We start from the raw sequence: 6,208 nt of genomic DNA, 5'->3' as shown, positions 1-6,208 counted from the left end.
TTTTATCACAAACCTTCCCACCACTGTTCTAGGCCCACTAATCAGCAGGCTCCAAATTACTGGCATCTCTGTTCTACACCACTTTCATGAAACCCAGTCAATCAAGGCAGTGTCTGGCACACTCAAGATCAGCAACAGCACATCCAAAGGTTCTCCAGTGCCACCAGGTCATGGGAATTTCAAAAATTTCACGGTATTTTTCTAGCCATTTTTCTAGGATGATGTTGCAAGCACTATGGGTTTCAATATATTCAGGAACCGTTAAATGGTGAAGAAGCACATTTCAATGAAAGCTCTGGAGAACTCTCAAAGGCAAGGCTTCCAAAATAGTGGCCAAAAGGTCACTTGAATCCAGTCCTATTGAGGTCTACAATATGAGGTCCATGTGTTTTTTGACACTGAACAATGGCTGCCATGTCTTTCAGAATACAATCAAGTGATATCCTGGCTGAGATTCCCAGTGCTTTGTGGAAAGCCACCCTGGGCCTAGATCTCAGTTTCCAAGGGCGACTTTCATTGCGTGGCTTCCTAAAATCCCAAAACAATTCATGGCAATACTTCTCTGAGGTAAGTTCTAGAACTCAGTCTCTAAGGGGAATCACACCAGAGTTCAAGCACAGGTAGACCCAGTCATTTCTTCCAACCACCACACAAATGACCACAATTAAAACCAAAACACTCCACACGGCCCTAATCTTCTTCCATATAGACACTCATCATATCCTTTGGCTGGAGTTTTCCATAAGGGGTGCAGCCCAAGACAGTGTCGAAAATAAGCTCCCTTAACCCTCATTTGCCTAAAGTCAGGGTGGCCTGGACACCCTTACCATAAATCAGGAGTGATCAAATAGGTCTGCCATTAATACTTTTCAACTTCTTCAATTTTAGGCCTTTTAACTGTGGCATTTAGATTATTTATGTGAACTGTAGTCAAGAGAAAACCGAAGCACCTATGGGCTAGCCTCTCCATGGCTTTGAAGAATTCATTTGACCCAAAGGATCCTTATTCTCACTTGATGGAGGTCAGAAACCTTACAGAGAAAGGCGAGAGACTTCATCTACAATGACTGTAATTTTTGCCATTTTGATTTTGTATGCACACATGGGATTTTTCTTTACATCCATCAGGTGTAGGGAATCTAAGCCATAGACTCACACAGGGCCAAGAGACTGATTCAGACACATCCCTTTCCAAAGCAGTTAAGTAAAGAGCCACAGGTAATGCCCATTTATATCCATTTGAAAACTGGTTACTTCAGGTTTCACAAAGGGGTGGCCTGAGGCAAAGTCCTTCCTGACATTCAGGGCAAAAGAACAATAGGCAAGCAAAAGCCCCAAAGCAGAGTTTCTCCACTGAAACTTTACTGGTCACACTGATATCTGAGTTTTCTGAGATGCTCGCCATTCCCTTCAGCTATCCAGTACATGCCCATATCACAGAGCTTGGAGGTGGTAAATATCTTGGACAGAAAACCATGAGCCTATTCTGGAGTGTAGCCAGAATTCAGGAAGGAAACAAGAACTTAGGAAGTTTGAAGGTGTTGCCCTTCGATAAGGCAAGCCACAGTCCATTTATATATTGGGCAAGATTGATGCTGGGAAGCTTTCTACTAGACAGGACACATCCATTGATGCATTCTCTTTTCTAATGTCTACAACCACAGACACACTGGGAAACACAGACATAGAAACACTTGCCTTGTCAAACGACTTACTAGAAACAGTTCACTCCAAACCAAACAAACCGCCTTTCCTACATTTTCTCAGAACATGAGACAAAACCACAAACACACAACTAAAACCACAAATGCATCTCCTTTCCCCAAGTAGGTCTGTGACTATTCAGAGTGTACTCTCACTGGTGAGCCTTACAATGTTCCTCTGAAATGGCCTGTCCTGTCTCAGATATGGTCTCCTTGGTGAACTCTGAAAATGTCAGGAGCCCACGGTGAGCCACTACTTGCTTCCTCTGGAAAGGCCAGTCTTCAAAGCTTTCCTGGCATTTCGCCATCCTCACATCAGTATATACCAAAAAAGACTGTCTCTGTCATTGGAATATCCAAACAAGTGAGCCCACTGGGACTGGGACTGGGACTGGCTCTGAGTGCCTGGCTTCCTATATCACAAGTTCAGAGAGTTCCATCACCAAGGAATAGAGGTGAGGTCACTTCCTTCAGGAACTGAATAAGTTCACTGCCTTTGCAACCACTTTGTCCTAACAGTTGCTTCCAAGGGTCCCATGAGATGGATGCTGCCCCTATTTCCCGTGACACTTTCACAAGTTAGAATGGTATATCACCCATAGGCACCCGTGAACAGCTCTCCACACAGGGCTGGATTTGTCCATCTTCTGTACATTAGGAACAGAGAGGCTGATTCCGACACAACCTCTCATTCAGACAAGGCTGTTTTTCATGGAAGAAGACTTTTGCACTCTCTGGTCCTTCATAGCTGCCTACATCTTCTCCAGGGATTATTTCTGCATGGAACTTTGAGGTTTTCAGCAGGTGTTATATCCCCTACATTCCTTATTGTAAGACAAACACTGTCCCTGCTCTTCTATAAAGTTAGAATGTGGGAACAGTATATGGTTTGGGTTAATAACATGTTCGATTTGGGTTAGGAATCATTTTGCTGGATGAATAATGGTATTGAAAACCAGCGATATTTATAAGAATATAGAGGTCAAATATATGTATGAAAACAGAAATCTAAGTAAGATTTGAAGCCCAGAAAGGGATTGGGCCCTTGATTGGGAGACTTAGCTTTGAATCATGTCCTGCACAGATGTCTCAGATGAATCAATACACAATGGCGTCGGACCTTGTACCTTGGATGATTGAATGTTGAAGAGAACATTCATTCTAAAAAGGATAGTCAGTAGGATTTGGGAGATAGTCAGTAGATTCAGAAAGAAGAGAGAGTATAGTATTTGGACCAAAAGTTGTTTAGCAATTGGGTTTCAGGTAGAGAGTGAATGTAAATGTCAGCACAAATGCACAGTCAAAATGATGAACTGGGAAATTATGAAGGAAAAGAGATATCAATAGAGACATTAGGATATCAGGCAAAGTTTAAAGTGAGTGATAGGATTAGACATTTTCAACAGGGTTGAGTTTGAATATATAATCTTAGAAAGAAACAAATATGTAGTCAACAATTACATTGACATTTGAGAGCATTAGGCAACCTGGTCATGGATGTTTTCAGAAATCCATGCTCACTTTAAATTTAGGCTTTGGTACAATTATAAGTGTGACCTTTGCTTTATTTTCCAGAATATTACTGTGATAAAATGTATATGTAGGTCAGGTGACATGAGTATTTCTTCCACCATTTCTGGGAGCAATATTTTGGAGACGTATAAATGAGTATTGGGAGTACAAAGAGGTGTACCATCACTCTATGAATATAGAGATAATGCAAGAATAGACCATACTGAGAGTAAATAATATAATTGGTAAACGTTAAATAACGGATTGAATTGATATCTGAAAATATACAGGAAATCTTATATTGATATACAATCATTCATTCCAACCAGTTATACTTCTAATGGTAATATTAGGGTTATATTTTATCATGACGAGTGTGTGAGGTTTGCTTCAAAAGTGATTATGGAAACAAAAATAATGTGTTTAGAAAGAAGTCTCATGAAAAGTCTTATCAAGAAACATGGAGGGATACATGTGTTCTGAAGAAGGAAGTTATTGAAAGTGAAACAAATGCCTATAAATTTGCTAACTTGTGTATGAAATATATATCTTATGATGGGCATAAACTGAAGAAATAGTAATGTACCAGTGTTGACTAAAAATGAACATCAAAATACATATTATGTTCCATAATAATCTACTTGCATTGATGTGACACTGGGTCAGTTACTGTAGAAATATTAGGATTCGTTTGCACCATTCACTGAAGTTAGTTTTCAGTTCTAGGAAACAAATATGTATTTCAGGTGGATGAATATTTCTGAGAATAATCTTTTGAAAATTTAATTATAAATCCACATACATGAATACGAATGAATTTAGGGAGTGTACAATAAGACACATATATTTCATATTTTGAAAAATTTGGAGAGTATATATATATATATATATATATATATATATATATATATATATATACACACACACACATACACACACATTAAAAAGTAGCAACATATATGCCAATCGAAATTCTTCATGAAATGTATATCATCCACTGATCCAAAAATATTCATTATACTGAATATGATTTTATTTATCATGTTGTTCATCTAAGAAGCTCACCCATAGGTTGAATTTTCAGTTCTAACTGTGTTTAGGAGGAGTGATCTCTTCTCCCAATTTGTATCTGCCAAGTCAGCCACCTCACGAGAATGTACATGTGATAACAGGTAGGATTCTATATGTGCATATGAAATTACATGTGCTGAATTGGCTACAGAGAAAGGCAGAGAGGAATTCACCTATTTGTTACCTTTAAAAACACATGGATCTTCTTCTATTTCTCTCTTTATGTTTCTGTAGTTTTCATTGTATAAGTCTTTCACCTCTTTTGTTAGGTTGATTCCCAAGTATTTTATTTTTTTTTTGAAAATATTGTGAATGGAGTGTTTTTCCTCATTTCCGATTCAGAAGTTTTGTTACTGATATACAAAATGCCTTTGATTTGTGCATGTTGATTTTTTATCCTTCCACTTTGCTGAATTCATGTATTAGTTCTAGTAGTTTTTTTGTAGACCCTTTTGGGTCTTCTAGGTATAGAATCATGTCATCCACAAACAGTGATAATTTAAGTTCTTCTTTTCATATTTTTATGCCTTTAATTTCTTTCATCTTTCTAATTGCTCTGGCCAGTGTTTTGAGAACTATATTGAATAGAAGTGGTGATAGAGGGCATCCCTGTCTTGTTCCTGATTTTAGAGGGAATGCCTTCAATTTTTCTCCACTCAGAATGATGCTAGACTGAGGCTTAGCATAGATAGCTTTCACAATTTCGAGGAAAGTTCCTGTTATCCCTAGTTTTTCTAATGTTTTGAATATAAAGGAATGCTGTACTTTGTTGAATGCTTTTTCTGCATCTATTGAGATGATCATATGGTTCCTATTTTAAGTCTATTTATGTGGTGAATAACATTTATTGATTTCCGTATATTGAACCATCCTTGCATCCCAGGGATTAATCCTACTTGATCACGGTGCACAATTTTTTTGATGTGCCTTTTTGTTCGATTCGCCAGAATTTTATTGAGGATTTTTGCATGTAGTTTTATCAGAGATATTGGTCTGTAGTTTTCTTTCTTTGAGGTGTCATTGTCTGGTTTTGGAATCAGGGTGATGTTGGCCTCATAGAATGAATTTGGCAAAGCTCCCTCTTTTTCCACTTCCTGAAATAAATTGAAAAGTATTGGTATTAATTCTTCTTTAAAGGTTTTGTAAAACTCCGCTGTATACCCATCTGGTCCTGGGCTTTTCTTGGTTGGTAGTCTTTTGATTGCTTCTTCAATCTGATCCATTGATATTGGTCTGTTCAAATTGTGTGTATCCTCCAGACTCAGTCTGGGCAAATCATAGGATTTAAAAAATTTATCGATGTCTTCACTCTCTTCTATTTTATTGGAATATAGGTTTTCAAAATAATTTTAAAAATGTGGCATTTATACACCATGGAGTATTACGCAGCACTAAAAAATGACAAAATCATGGGATTTGCAGGGAAATGGATGGTATTAGAGTAGATTATGCTTAGTGAAGCTAGACAATCCCTAAAAAAACAAATTCCAAATGTCTTCTTTGATATAATGAGACCAACTAAGAACAGAGCAGGAAGGAATAGCAGGAAGAAAAGGTCAACATTAATAAGAGACATGAGGTGGGAGGGAAAGGGAGAGAAAAGGGAAATTGCATGGAAATGGAGGGAGACCCTCAATGTTTTACAAAATTATATATAAGAAGTTGTGAGTGGAAGGGGAAAATAAACAAGTAGGAAAATGAATTACAGAAGATGGAGTAGAGAAAGAATATGGGAGGGGAGGGGAGGGGAGGGGGGATAGTAGAGGCTAGGAAATGTAGCAGAATACAACAGATTCTAATAGGGCATTATGTAAAAATGTGGATGTGCAACCGATGTGATTCTGCAATCTGTATTTGGAGTAAAAATGTGAGTTCATAATCCACTTGAATCTAATATATGTAATACAAGATGTCAAGAGTTT

The sequence above is a fragment of the Callospermophilus lateralis genome, unplaced genomic scaffold (assembly GCF_048772815.1).
Source record: "Callospermophilus lateralis isolate mCalLat2 unplaced genomic scaffold, mCalLat2.hap1 Scaffold_51, whole genome shotgun sequence".
Classification (NCBI taxonomy): Eukaryota; Metazoa; Chordata; class Mammalia; order Rodentia; family Sciuridae; genus Callospermophilus; species Callospermophilus lateralis.
The sequence above is the reverse complement of the archived record's forward strand: the minus strand, read 5'-3'. Positions refer to the sequence as shown.